The sequence below is a fragment of the Ranitomeya variabilis genome, chromosome 2 (genome assembly GCF_051348905.1).
Source record: "Ranitomeya variabilis isolate aRanVar5 chromosome 2, aRanVar5.hap1, whole genome shotgun sequence".
Classification (NCBI taxonomy): domain Eukaryota; kingdom Metazoa; phylum Chordata; class Amphibia; order Anura; family Dendrobatidae; genus Ranitomeya; species Ranitomeya variabilis.
This window is the reverse complement of record NC_135233.1, coordinates 934,713,208-934,728,708: the sequence shown is the minus strand read 5'-3', so window position 1 is coordinate 934,728,708 and position 15,501 is coordinate 934,713,208.

The window sequence follows — 15,501 nt, the reverse complement described above, 5'->3', positions numbered from 1 at the left end:
CAAACAAATTTAATTATTAAACAAAGATAACACAAGTAAACACAAAATGCAGTTTTTAAATGAAGGAAAAAGAAATTCAAACCTACAGGGCCATGTTTGAAAAAGTTATTGCCCTCTAAACCTAATAACTGGTTGGGCCACCCTAAGCAGCAACAACTGCAATCAAGTGTTTGCGATAACTGGCAATGAGTCTTTTACAAAGCTCTGGATGAATTTTGGCTCACTCACGTTTGCAGAATTGTTGTAATTCAGCCACACTGGTGGCTTTCAGAGCATGAACCGCCTTTTTAAGGTAATGCCACTGCATCTCAATCAGATTAAGGTCAGAAGTTTGACTGAGCCACTCGAAAGTCTTAGTTTTTGTTTTTCAGAAGCCATTCAGAGGTGCACTTGCTGGTGTGTTTTGGATCATTGTCCAGCTGCATAACCCAAGTGCACTTCAGCTTGAGGTCACAAACAGATAGCCAGACGTTGTTCTTCAGGATTTTTTGGTAGACAGCAGAATTCATGGTTCCATTTACCACCGCAAGTCTTCCAGGTCCTGAAGCTGCAAAACAGCCTCAGACCATCACACTATCATCCCCATATTTTATTGTTGGTATGATGTTCCATTTCTGAAATGCTGTGCTACATTTATGCTAGATGTATTGGGACATACACCTTCCAAAAAGTTAAACTTTGGTCTCATCAGTCCACAGAGTATTCTCCCAAAAGTCTTGGGGATCATCAAGATGTTTTCTGGCAAAACTGAGACGAGTCTTAGCTGTAATTTTGGTTTTGAAACTCTGCCATTCAGGCCATTTTTGCTATGTCTCTTTGTTATGGTGGAGTCATGAGCACTAACCTTAACTGACGCAAGTGAGGCCTGCTGTTCTTTGGATGTTGTTGTGGGGACTTTTGTGACCTCTTGAATGAGTCATCGCTGTGCTCTTGGGGTAGTTTTGGTCGAAGGCCATTCCTTGGCAGGTTCATCACCTGTTCCATGTTTTCACCATTTGTGGATAATGGCTCTGTTGTTCGCTGGAATCCTAAAGCTTTAGAAATGGCTTTATCACCTTTTCACACTGATCAATCTCAATTAATTTGTTATTAATTTGTTCCAGGATTTCTTTGGATCATGGCATGATGTCTAGCTTTTGAGGTTCTTTTGGTCTACTTATCTTTGTAAGGCAGGTCCTATTTAGGTCATTCCTTGATTGAGAACAGGTGTGGCATTAATCAGGCCTTGGTGTGGCTGGGGAATTTAATCTCAGCTTCCCAAACATGTGATAAACCATATTAATTTATGTTTTAAGGTGTAGGGGGGGGGGGTACTTTTTCATACAGGACCCTGTAGGTTTGGATTTCTTTTTCCCTTAATAATAAAGACTCTGATTTAAAAACTGCATTTTGTGATTACTTGTGTTATCTTTGTCTAATATTTAAATTTGTTTGGTGATCTGAAACATTTAAATCTGAAAAATATGCAAAAGAATAGGAAATCAGGAAAGGGGCAGAGACTTTTTCAGACAACTGTATATGTCATAGGTTAAATAATTGTGAAATGCAAAAGTCCTGACTTGAACTCCATAAAGATGTTGTGACAAGAAATAAGCAGTCCAGGCACAGAAACCTGAATGACAGCAGTTTTGCTGTGAGCAAACATTCCTTAGTATTAGTATAGAAGCTTCATATTAAAACACTGGAGCCATTGGTTGCACTGACAGATACCGGACAAAGCCAATATACAAGGATGGCACTGTTTCTGTATTTTCCAACTCCAAAAATAATGTTGCTTTCTCATATGGTTAAAATAGATATTGATTATCTTTCTTAGTAAAGCTGCAATAATTTGCAATAATTACAAACCCATGTTTACTCATAGCCCCCTTGTCTACTATTGAATTTGCTTAAAGATTTAAAAAAATTGAATAGTTGATAACAGTGGATAAAAATAGTTTGTAATCTTATAAAGACATGTTTATGACAAAATACATAAGGAGATCCAATTCTTGCACCTTTTATTGACCTTAGGTTTCGTTCATAAGACCGTATTTCCGATCCATGTATTTTCCGTGGAAAAAAATTAAATCCCATGGACAGTGGAAGTGCGAATGTTATTGAATAGGGCTGTTCAGATTACTTTCTATTTTACACGGGCCGAAAGTCAGCGCAAAAAAAATGTATAATGCACTAGTGTCTTCCGTATTTCAGATGAGACTCGCATATATACACTAAATCAATACTTAAAGTGTGTGCTCTCTATTTCTTATTTTTTCCTTTTTTTATATTTTTGTAATATCAAGAGTGATAACATGTTCCCTTAAAGAGTCACTGCTGAATGGCCATATTCTGAATGTCTTCTGCAGTCATATGATCTACATGTCATTTCTTTACAGTGTGCTTCGCGCACTCACGAGTCAATCTGTGGACGCTATTCTCAGCAAGAGCTGTTAAATTCCATTAGCTTAGTTGTCATGGGAGCAAATGTTTATTTTTTTAGCGGCCAAGATGAAGTCTATTAATTAGAACCTTGTCTTCCCTGGCTGTCTTCTCCGAGTTTACACAAGATAAAGCTTTCTTTTCTTCTATTTATACTATATACATGACTTTTTTTTATCATCCAATGTGTTAAACTTTAATGATTGTAAAAGATCTCAGTTTCAGGGATTCACAAGGTATCGGGCTGTGAACATGCTGTTATTTTTTACAATTATAGTTCACTCTAGTATCATGAAGCACACGGGAGTAAATACATGACTGCAACAGTGAACTGATATCACAAGAGGATTACCATCTATGGCTAATAATGAGCCCACTTACTGATTGCAATCTATTAAATAGTAATTTTCACTAAAGGCCCCGTCTCACTAAGCGATTTACCAACGATCACGACCAGCGATATGACCTGGCCGTGATCGTTGGTAAGTCGCTGTGTGGTCGCTGGGGAGCTGTCACACAGACCGCTCTCCCCAGCGACCAACGATCAGGGGAACGACTTCGGCATCGTTGAAACTGTCTTCAACGATGCCGAAGTCCCCCTGCAGCACCCGGGTAACCAGGGTAAACATCGGGTTACTAAGCGCAGGGCCGCGCTTAGTAACCCGATGTTTACCCTGGTTACCAAAAAAAACAAACAGTACATACTCGCCTTTCGGTGTCCCTTGCCGTCTGCTTCCTGCTCTGACTGAGCCGCCGTACTGTGAGAGCAGATCACAGCGGTGACGTCACTGCTGCTCTCACTTCTCACTGTACGGCCGGGAGTCAGTGAGAGCAGGAAGCAGACGGCAAGGGACACCGAAAGGCGAGTATGTACTGTTTGTTTTTTTTGGTAACCAGGGTAAACATCGGGTTACTAAGCGCGGCCCTGCGCTTAGTAACCCGATGTTTACCCTGGTTACCAGTGAAGACATCGCTGGATCGGTGTCACACACACCGATTCAGCGATGTCAGCGGGGCCTCAACGACCAAAAAAAGGTCCAGGCCATTCTGACACGACCAGCGATCTCGCAGCAGGGGCCTGATCGCTGGTACGTGTCACACATAGCGAGATCGCTATGGAGGTCGCTGTTGCGTCACAAAACTTGTGACTCAGCAGCGATCTCGCTAGCGATCTCGCTATGTGAGACGGGGCCTTAAGAACAAAAAAGCCTGCAGCTACTTATACACATTGCGGGTGCAGAGCTGCCCTTAATCTGTGAGCACATACATTGTATTAATGTACTATGCTAGCATTCTGCTATGGTCCCCATAGGGTGCTTTCACATTGTGCTTTCCTCCACGTTCGTGGGCCCCGTCGTGGCTTGTCTCCAAACCTCCCCACAAAACGAGATTCAGACAAAAGCTGCAGCAGCGCCATGGACTATAACGGTGCTGGCAGAGCGAACGTGCGGACACTCAGATGTAGCATACTGCTTTCCGTAGGTGTATATGGTCTATGGCTCATCGGCACGTATGTCCAAATCTCGTTTTGCCCAGGGAATGTGGAGAAAAGCGCAATGTGAAAGCACCCTTACACATTAATGTCAGCCAAACCTGCCAACCATGTAATCTGTACAAGGGTCTTCCAACTCCCGCTTGACTAATGATGATGGGAGAGAAAAGGATCAGGCGTCATGAGTTACAACAGCTCATTCTTTTGCCCTTTGGCAGTCTTATAGTGTCTTCCTTCTACACATTCAAACCATGTGAAGAATTGATGACAGAGACGAATGTTCACATGTATGAGCAGCGTTGGACTGGAGTAGTTTGGGCCCACAAGAGAAAAACATTCTTCTGGCCCACCATGCTTAAGGAATACAAGCTGCAGAGTCTTCCCTTAGCTTCCATCTAGTCAAGCTGATAATCAATGAATTTTTTCCAACTATATACCTGTCCAAACAATCACCTGACAAACAAGCAAAACGCTCATTTGTTGGGTGCAATGATTTTTACACTTGATTTAAAATCATCCTTATCAGCTGCAGATAATTTTGTGTAAACAAGTCATGTGCTCCCGAGAACAATTATATTCAATTAGCACGGAAAAATTGTGTTAGACATGCGCAACATACACACACTATACACGACACATACACACCAGTTACACAATAGACACAAGATTAGTGATGAGTGGACCCTTGTTCATGTTCAGGTAGCAGAACAGTTCCCGGACCCAATTCACTTGAATGGGGGGCTTGAACATCCAGTGTTTGCCTCAATGTCATATGCATGACAGCATGGTAAACACTGCTTCTGATTGGTGGTAAAATCAATACTGCCGGCCAGACAGCTGCAGTTCCATCTTTGTCAAATGACAGTGAGGGCCTGCAGCTGTGATCAGAGGTGTAACATTTACCTCCGGTCACTGGCGTTCGCTGATGGGACTACTGTTCCCATCTGCCTACGGTTGCTGCTGCTAATAACAGTGAGAACAGGCGGTGGCTGCACTCTAAAAAAATAACAAAACATACCTTGGTTTCCCCTGTATGTTTGATAACCAGGCAGGCAAAGCTGTCAGCGCTAACAAGGTTGGTTATCAAAAATAGAGGGGCCCCCACGCTGTTTTTTTATTATTATTTTTTTTTTTTTTAAATGACGCGGGATCCCCCCCAGTTTTGACAACCAGCCTTGCTAAAGCTCAAAGCTGGGGGCTGATATTCTCAGGGTGGTAAGAGACCATTGATATAGGTTCCCTCCAGCCTAAAAATTAGCAGCTGCCAAGAAAAGGAGCATCTATTATTCTAGATCTGGCACTTTGCCCAGCTCTTCCCTCTTGCCCTTGTATGGTAAATAAAGACACAGCCAGAATAAAATCCTTTAATTGAAAGAAAGACACAAACTTCTTTAATGATTCTAAATTAAACCATGCTCACCTAAAGGTACCTTCACACGAAGCGACGCTGCAGCGATAGCGACAACGATGCCGATCGCTGCAGCGTCGCTGTTTGGTCGCTGGAGAGCTGTCACACAGACCGCTCTCCAGCGACCAACGATGCCGAGGTCCCCGGGTAACCAGGGTAAACATCGGGTTGCTAAGCGCAGGGCCACGCTTAGTAACCCGATGTTTACCCTGGTTACCAGCGTAAAAGTAAAAATAACAAACAGTACATGCTCACCTGCGCGTCCCCCGGCGTCCGCTTCCTGCACTGTGTGAGTGCCAGCCCCTAACAGCAGAGCGGTGACGTCACCGCTGTGCTTTTACTTTCACTTTAGGGCCGGCGCTCAGTCAGAGCAGGAAGTGGACGCCGGGGGATACGCAGGTGAGCATGTACTGTTTGTTATTTTTACTTTTACACTGGTAACCAGGGTAAACATCGGGTTACTAAGCGCGGCCCTGCGCTTAGTAACCCGATATTTACCCTGGTTACCAGTGTAAAACATCGCTGGTATCGTTGCTTTTGGTGTCAAACCTGAGGATACACGCCGGTCTGACGACCAAATAAAGTTCTGAACTTTATTCAACGACCAGCGATATCACAGCAGGATCCAGATCGCTGCTGCGTGTCAAACACAACGATATCGCTAGCCAGGACGCTGCAATGTCACGGATCGCTGTCGTTCTCGTTGTAAAGTCGTTTCGTGTGAAGGTACCTTAACACCCATTTCATTGAATCCCTCATCTCCTGTAATAAAACAAAAATAAAAAACAACAAAATACCGTACCTGTTTGTCGTTCTGTCCCATGCCATAATCCATGTCTGGATGATAAACAGTTTTCAACCTGGATGGTGCCAAGATGCAACCGTCCAGGCTGAGAACCAATGGAAGAATGAGCTGCTGCGAGCGCAGCGTCTGTGACCAATGGTGACATCATTGTGGTTGCCAAAGGTCACTGAGGCTTTTCCAGTCAGGCCAATGAATTGTGGTGACCTCAGTAAGAGGTGAGGTGAGCGCTTTCTCATCACCTGCTACTGCGGCTTCTATTGATCTCATTGTGCTCACCACTCTGAGCTGCGCAGTGCTCAATGAGATCAATAGAAGCCAGCAGCATCAGATGATGGGAAAGCGCTCACTACAGGTCATTAGTTGCTGAGCAGTGCAGGCGGCGCTGAGTATGGAATAATGCACTCACTGACTGCTCGGTGCGCATGATAGGAATACAGGGCAGAGCAGGCACTAGTGAAGTAGGCAGGAGTTGTGATGCTGGTCAGGGGGTAGGCCCACCAGAAGATTCTCTGATTTCCCGGTGGGCCAGTCCGACCCTGTGTACGAGAGCATCAGAGAAAGTAGCTGTTGGCCATGAGCATTTGGCTGATAGTTATCTAAGATGCATGTGTACTTTATGTGGAATCAGTTGCTAAATTATCCTACAAATATCTGTGAATAATTACACACTAAGCTTACATCTGTATTTAAAAGGAGTCTGTCCGCACAAAATTACTGTTCAAACCAAGCACTAGCGCTCAGTGCATGGTCGAGAAGTACAGTACACCTTCCCACCTACTTTTTTTCCACCTATGTCTACCCTTCTCTAGCTCCTGTAAGGCCACATCTGTCAATCAAAGAAGAAAGTTGAGAAGAAAAATGGAAAACAAGTAGGTGGGAAGGTGCAGTAAGCTGCTCAGTCCAAGGATGCACTGAGTGCTTGGTTTGAACAGTCATTTTGTGCTGACAGATTCCTTTTCAGACTTTTGAAATGTAGAACTAATAACATGATTTTTTTTACTGAATGATGTACTGTATTGAAGCATGTTTATATCTGCAGAACAAATGTCAAAATACCAACCGGCCTGTACATGCACTAAATGAAATATTTTACATTAGGACCATTCAAGGTTACGGTAATATCTCAAGTGGGTTAGCACATGGATTCTCAGATCTGATGTGACGCCCTGAAAAAACAGTGCCTGTGGCCATTAGCTAGAGATGGCGCATTCAGACAGCTCACACACAGACATTGGTGATTTGGCCCATTATTACATTTTTGCAAACCAAAGAGCTGAGCAGCAAAACAAACAGATGGCGTTGTGGCTGCTGCTATCAGATAGTTGGCACATGAATCCATCTCATAGCAGCAGGTTATGGGGGAATATGTTTTTCTGTCACAAGATGTTATCAGATGTTATTTTTGGATAGTAAGTGACCATTTGCAGCAATGTATAGATCCAGGCAGACAGAAGCTGTTACAGCCAGCTGAGTGGAGCCTTTCACTTCGCAACGTGCTTGTCAAAAGTTATTGCATAAGGGTCACATTTCCAATACCGGACCGTGCTGCATGGTGTAATAGAGGATCCTGCAGAACAAGTGCTCACCCAGAAAGCAGGCTAGAACTGGCAGGCCACGGCTTGTGCACAACACTGAAGGCATTTTCTCTATTAACTAAAAGAAAAAAAGAACATTTAGCAATAATTGCTACTTGAAAACAGTCATTACTGCATGTTTTGTGGCACAGGAATCAGAGCTGCAAAGTATGTTCTCAATCACTATTGTCGCGGTGCTGCAATGCGGAAATTGTATTCCCATAAGGAGAATTCTACTTATATAGTTATTAGGTTGTGAGTCCGATTTGGGCCTTGTCCTGACTTAAGACATGAATAGATTGTTCTTATTAATTGGGTCACAAAGTTACCGGAAGTGAATAGTCAGCACATATCACTGATCCAGTCAGCTTTATACATTTTTGCTTCCGATTTTCCACAGATTTCACATTGTTTGGTCTACAGTAAAGAAAAAATAATCGCATTTCCACACAAGGATGGGCATTATAAAGATTTACCATTGTGCATTTTCCATTAAATTCTCCTTGTTTTCCCCCCTCTAAGTGTAGATGAGGCTTTTATACATAAACCACATGTATAGCGAGGCCTGCTGGGACCCTGGCTTTAACCTCTTAATGACCGAGCCAATTTTGACCTTAATGACCAAGCCAAATTTTACAATTCTGACCACTGTCACTTTTTGAGGCTATATCTTTAACGCTTCAACATTCAAAATTCAAATTCAAAATTTCTACAATTATGACTAGAGTTTATTTGTGAAAAAAATGGAAATTTGGCAAAAATTTGGAAAATTTCACAATTTTCAAACTTTTATTTATTATGCCCTTAAATCAGAGAGTTATGTCACACAAAATAGTTAATAATTAACATTTCCCCACATTTCTACTTTACATCAGCACAATTTTGGAAACATAATTTTTTGTATTAGGAAGTTATGGGCAGCATGGTGGCTCAGTGGATAGCACTGCAGCCTTGCAGCGCTGGAGTCCTGGGTTCTAATCCCACCACTCCCATCTGCAAGGAGTTTGTATGCTCTCCCCATGTTTGCGTGGGTTTCCTTCGGGTACTCCAGTTTCCTCCCACATTCCAAAGACATACTGATAGGGAATTTAGATTGTGAGCCCCATCGGGGACAGCGATGATAATGTGTGCAAAACTGTAAAGTGCTGCAGAATATGTTAGCGCTATATAAAAATAAAGATTATTATTATAAGGGTTATAATTTGACCAGTGATTTCTAAATTTTCCAACAAAATTTACAAAACCATTTTTTAGGGATACATCACATTTGAAGTGACTTTGAGAGGTCTATGTGACAGAAAATATCCAAAGGTGACAACATTCTAAAAACTACACCCTTCAAGGTGCTCAAAACCGCATTCAAGAAGGTTATTAACCCTTCAGATTCTTCACAGGAACTGAAGAATGTGGAAGAAAAAATGAACATTTCATTTTTTTCACAAAAAAATTACTTTAGACCCAAATGTTTTTATTTTCACAAGGGTAACAGGAGAAAATGGACCCCAAAATTTGTTGTGCAATTTCTCCTGGATACGCCAATACCTTATTTGTGGGGAAAATCTACTGTTTGGGCGCACAGCCGGGCTCAGAAGGGAAGGAGCGCCATTTGACTTTTTGAATGTAAAATTTGCTGAAATAATTAGAGGACGCCATGTCTCATTTTGAGAGCCCCTGATGTGCCTAAACAGTGGAAACCCCCCACAAGTGAAACATTTTGGAAACCACACCCCTCAAGGATTTTATCCAGGGGTATAATAAGCATTTTGAACCCATAGGTATGCCACAGAATTTGATAAAAATAGGTTTTCAAATTGAATATGTCGTCATTAGTGTTGAGCGCAAGTGCTTGCTACTCCAGTTCGCATCGGGTGCTCGGGTATGCAGCAAATATCGCGGGCGCTCGAGTGATGTGCTCGAGGCCCTGCCCCGCATGTTTTGCAGCTGTTAAGACACTCCAAAAAAAAACATGCAGTGATCTGCAATTTTCCTTGCATACCCACACACCCAATGCAAACTCGAGTAGCGAGAACTTACGTTCAACACTAGCTGTCATATCTTAATTTTTTTTGTTTTACTTTTGAAAAAACCTTAACCCCAACTGCACAGAATGGAAAAATAATCATTTGTTTTTATAATTTTTACCTAACTAAGGGGGTGACAAAGGGGGATTTGATTTACTATTTTTTTACTTTCATCAATTTGACAGGGTCCATCACAGTGATCAAAAGGAACCAATAGGAAAAATTTCCTATTGTTGACAGGTATCTGCCCATATTTTTCTTTACAGGAAGATGACGCCGGGTTGGGGGACAGATCAGGAGGGCCCGGGGATAGCGGAGGTACCGGGGTGGTCTCGGGGGGCATCATTTCTCTCTCCTCTGACATGTATATCATGTCAAAAGAAAGAGAAATCATTAAAACAGCGGGTACACATTCTTTTTGTGATCACCGTTATTCACTGAATAACAGTGATCACGTGATTGGGCACCGGAAAATCTGGCCCGGATCATGTTCTCCGGGGTCTCAGCTCCCCCCGGAGATTTTCCAACTCTGGGAGGGTGCTACAACCTTATTTACATACATCAGAAATGACTCGGCAATGCCCTTTGTCATATACTACTAATTATCGCAAAGGTTTAGAAAGTAATCAATCACCATTTCATTACGTCTCAATTCAGCCTATGGGTAAATTATATGCACAACACCGAATTTTGCAGAATTATAGATCCAAATAATGTTGCAATGCCTTGTATGGACTGCATCAGTTAATACATGCCACAATACCATAAACAGTAGTTAAAATGTATCACGTTACAGTTATCTATTAAAGCAAAATGAACCTATGACTGGAATTCAGACTCTCCAGGGAAGACCTTATGCAATGCTACCTGTAAAAAAATGTGCAAATATCTTACAGAGTGCCATGTACATGTAACGTGGCATGGGGTGGTAGCCATGGGCGAGGTAAACGTCTCTTACACGCCAACCCGCATGATACTGATACTGCCTTTCTAGCTCTTCAAGGTTACTTGTTCCTGTCTCCCATTTCTGTCCTCACCACCATCCAGCATACTACTACAGTCCAGTTAGTGAGAGTCCAATTTCCAACTCACGGTTGCAGGTCCTCTTCCCTCTTAATGCAACTAGTTTACCAATATGGCCGATACTTAGCTTCTCAACTTGCTGGCGCCTTGGAACTCGTGCCCAGGGCACTCTCTTCATCTTACGTTCTCTGTTCTGTCCTGGCTCATTACCTCAGAGTTATAAACTCAGGGCTGTACTGCTAGGCATCCTCTCCCGGGTCCCGTCTCCAGATATCACTCTGTCATTCGATCACTTCTCCGTTCTTTACTCCGGATCTCACGCTGCACTCTCTCAGTCTCCACTCACATCAGAGACACCCACATCATGTGGTTCTTCTGACTAGTCAGACCTTAAGTCTGCTTCTGGCACACACTAGACCCTGTCTAACATTGTGACGGTCTCTTTCCCTTCACTTTAGACCCTCCCACTCTGGGCTAGTTCCAAACATTAACCTTAACTCTCCCTACTGTTGGTCAAACTACAACACTGCCACTAACAATGCATGTCACAGTACACATTACCTATTAACATACACTACAACAATACATGTGTCTTCAAGGGGGAATGTGTGCAGTATGTCCATCTACTTACATTCATATCTAATCCGTTATTAAATGTCTCATTGCAGAAACATTAACATCTTTGTATCATTCAGCCTGGATGTCCCTGAGATTCGCATCCTTGAAGAGATGTGTAAGTCTTTAATGGGCCGCATACAGAGTAGATCACTAATCCCGCAGTTATCGCCTAACGCCTCCATACACAGGAGTGATCACTTTGCCAAGTGCTCCGATATTCTCTGTGAAAAAGGCGCTGCCAGACTCCTATGGTGGCGGATTATCTCTGCGAGAACAAAGGGATCATCAGTCTGAAATTGTGCACGTCGAATCTTCCCCAACATCATTTATCAGGGAAAATTTGAGAGGCCTCCATACACATTATTCTGTTGCCAAACCTGGACAGTGAGTGTTGTAGAGGACTGAACGAACAGACCACACATAATTCTGCTCATTTTTGTTTTATGACTTAATATTGAGCAGAATTAAATTTGTTGGCTAAACGTTACTGCTAATACATGTTAGGGCTTATTGTAACATGTATTCAACATGTAATCTCACCTGTCGCAGATAATCAAAACAATATAACTTACTGCTTTTTACAGAATGTATAACTCTAACTGCTCCTGATATCCAGTCTTCAGAATATTTAGAAGTATAGATGTACCTTGATTATCTGCTCCCCAACCCACAGTATAATGGAGACCCCACAGAGTCCCACACACAGTATGATGGTACCAACAGATCCCTACACAAAGTATGATGGACCCCACAGCATAATGCCCCTTCCCCCCCCCCAAGAAAATGGCTTCACACAGTATGATTTTCCAACAACAATTATCCCCATTATTATGGCCACCACACATGATAATGGCTTCTACAGTCTTCTCACACAGTATTATGGCCACCACACAGTGTAATGACCACAACAGTCTTCCCACACAGTATTATGGCTTCCACACAGTATAATTGCCTCAACAATCACCCAAGTATTATGTCACACATAGTATGATCCACCACAGTCCCCCAAAACAGTATGATGGTCCATTTACCCCACCCAAATGCTGATCGATAACTAGAACGAAAAGAAAATACTCATCTATCTGCTATCACCTGCTGCTGTGATACAGCAAAAGGAAGAGTGAACTAGTGATTCCATCGCTCCTGCTGTGCTGAGAGACTAAGATGCACAGGCTGAATCATGGAACTAGTAGCTGGTGATTCCCTCTGCCACCATTTTATTCACCGGTCTCTGTGTCCTGAGGATACAGATACCAGTGAAACGGGGTGGTCGCGAGATGCAGTAAATAACTGTATCCAGACTTTTGCCTGTCTTGGTCTGCTGGCCGCACCAGAACAGCCAAAGGGCTGCATGTGGCCCATGAACTGCACTTTGTCCAGGTTTGGTCTAATGTGCATGGGGCCTTAAGGCATGCAACATAAATGCCCCTTTGGTAGATTTCCTGTTTTGAAAAGAAGCTAATGATATGCATGGAAATGACCTACAGTTGTGCTCAAAAGTTTACATACCCCGCCAGAGTTTTTGCTTTCTTGGCTTTTTTTCAGACAATATGATTGATAAAACCAAAAATTTTATCCACTCATGGTTAGTGGTTGGGTGAAGCCATTTATTGCCAAACTACTTTGTTTTCTCTTTTTAAATCATAATGACAACCCAAAACATCCAAATGACCCTGATCAAAAGTTCACATACCCCATTTCTTAATACTGTGTATTGCCCCCTCTAACATCAATGACAGCTAGAAGTCTTTTGTGGTGGTTGTGGATACGGTTCTTTATTTTCTCAGGTAAAGCTGCCCACTCTTCTTGGCAAAAAGCCTCCATTTCCTGTAAATTCCAGGGCTGTCTAGCATGAACTGCGCGCTTGAGTTCTCCCCAGAGTGGCTCAATGATATTGAGGTCAGGGGACTGAGATGGCCACTCCAGAACCTTCACTTTGTTCTGCTGTAGCCAATGACAGGTCAACTTGGCCTTGTGTTTTGGATCATTGTCATGTTGGAACGTCCAAGTACGTCCCATTAGCAGCTTCCGGGTTGATGATTGCAAATTTGCCTCCAGTATTTGCTGATAACGTGCTGCATTCATCTTTCCTTCAACTTCGACCAAGATTCCTGTGCCTTTGTAGCTCACACATCCTCAAAACATCAGCAATCCACCTCTGCGCTTTACAGTAGGAATGGTGCTCCTTTCATCATAGGCCTTGTTGACCTCTCTCCAAATGTAACGTTTATGGTTGTGGTCAAAAAGTTCAATTTTGATCTCATCACTCCAAATTACCTTGTTTCAGAAGTTTTAAGGCTTGTCTTGCATATTGTAGGCAAGATAATTTGTGGTATTTGCACAGTAATGGCTTTATTCTGGCGACTTGACCGTGCAGCCCATTTTTCTTCAAGTGCCTCCTTATTGTGCATCTTGAAACAGCCGCATCGCTAGTTTTCAGAGAGTCCAGTACTTCAGCTGATGTTATTTCTGTGTTTTTCTTTGCATCCAGAACAATTTTCCTGGCAGTTGTGGTTGAAATGTTTGTTGGTCTACCTGACCGTGGTTTTGTTTTTACAGAGCCCCTGATTTTCCATTTGTTAATCACAGTTTAAACACTGCTGACTGGCATTATCAATTCCTTGGATATCTTTTTGTATCACTTTCCTGTTTTATACAGTTCAACTACCTTTCAAATAGATCCGTTGACAATTCTTTTGCTTTCCACATGACTCAAAATCCAGAAATGTCAGTGGCTGGATGAAAGATTCCAGAATCTGTCTGGATCCCAGAAACTCACTCCGCTTTTATGCACACACTGATTACAAGCAAACAGGTCACAAGTGAGGATGTTACCTTTAGTAGCCATTCAAACCCATTTGTGTCAACTTCTGTGCGTGGTATCAGGCCAAAGTCACCAGGGTATGTGAACTTTTGATCAGGATCATTTGGATGTTTTGGGTTGTCATATTTTAAAAAGAAAAAACAGTTTGACAATAAATGGCTTCACCCAACCACTATCCATGAGTAGCAGAGGCGTAGCTAGGGTTTTGGTTCAGGGGGGGGCGAAGCTTCTGAGTGGGCCCCTAACCAGGTAACCTTCATTACAATTCAGTGACGCGCCCTAATAGTGGAGGAGAACCTCAGCAGATGACCGCGCTATTACGGAAGATAATCTCTATTTCAAGACCAACATGGATAATACCGCCATATGGTCAGTGGTAGATACCAGTCCTACAGAACATATAATAGATCACAGCACAGTTACAGATAATGACTTACCGCTGACGTTCTCTGATGGAATCATTTACTTTTCCCGTCTTTTCCATCTGGCCCAGACTGACATGACAACTTCTTCCAGCCACGACTAGTCTGCAGAGAATACAACAAAGACACATATCACTTCTCGTATTCCAGCCCCATCACCATCTATTCCCAATCTGCACAAACTCCTCATCCTGCTGATACCCCAAATACTGAGCCGCTGCGCCGTATGTGTCCCTATTACTGCACCTGCTGTGTGGTTCTCTGTGCCCTCTAAATTCTAAAGCAACCCTCTGGAATATAGTAATGCCAGGTGCAAGTGCCCTAGAAAACACTGCCCATATTTTGCTCCCTAGAAAGTAATAATGCCCTGTGTGCCCCTTTGATTGTCACAGTAACTTGAGATCCCCTATAACAAGAAGTGCCCACTTTACATTTAATAATGTCACGAGTCTCCTCCCATACAGCTCCCCTATACACAGCATAATGCCCCCTCACTTTATAGTACCATCCACACATTATACTGACCCCTTAGTAGCCCCAAACTGTTTGATGGCTCCAACACTGTGTGATGGTCCCCTAACTGTAATCTCCACACTGTATGATGGCCCACTAGATGGCCTTCATATAGTATAATGCACCAGATAGTCCTCAATATAGTATAATGCACTCCCCATAGGACTCCATATAGCATAATGCACTCCCCATAGGACACCATATAGTATAATGCACTCTCCATAGAACTCCATATAGTATAATGCACTCCCCATAGGACTACTCTATATTGAATAATGCACCCCCATATACAGACTCTATAGCACAATGCAGCACCCATAGGTAGACTCTATAGCACAAGACAGCATCCCCATAGGCAGAACCATTAGTATAAGTCAGCA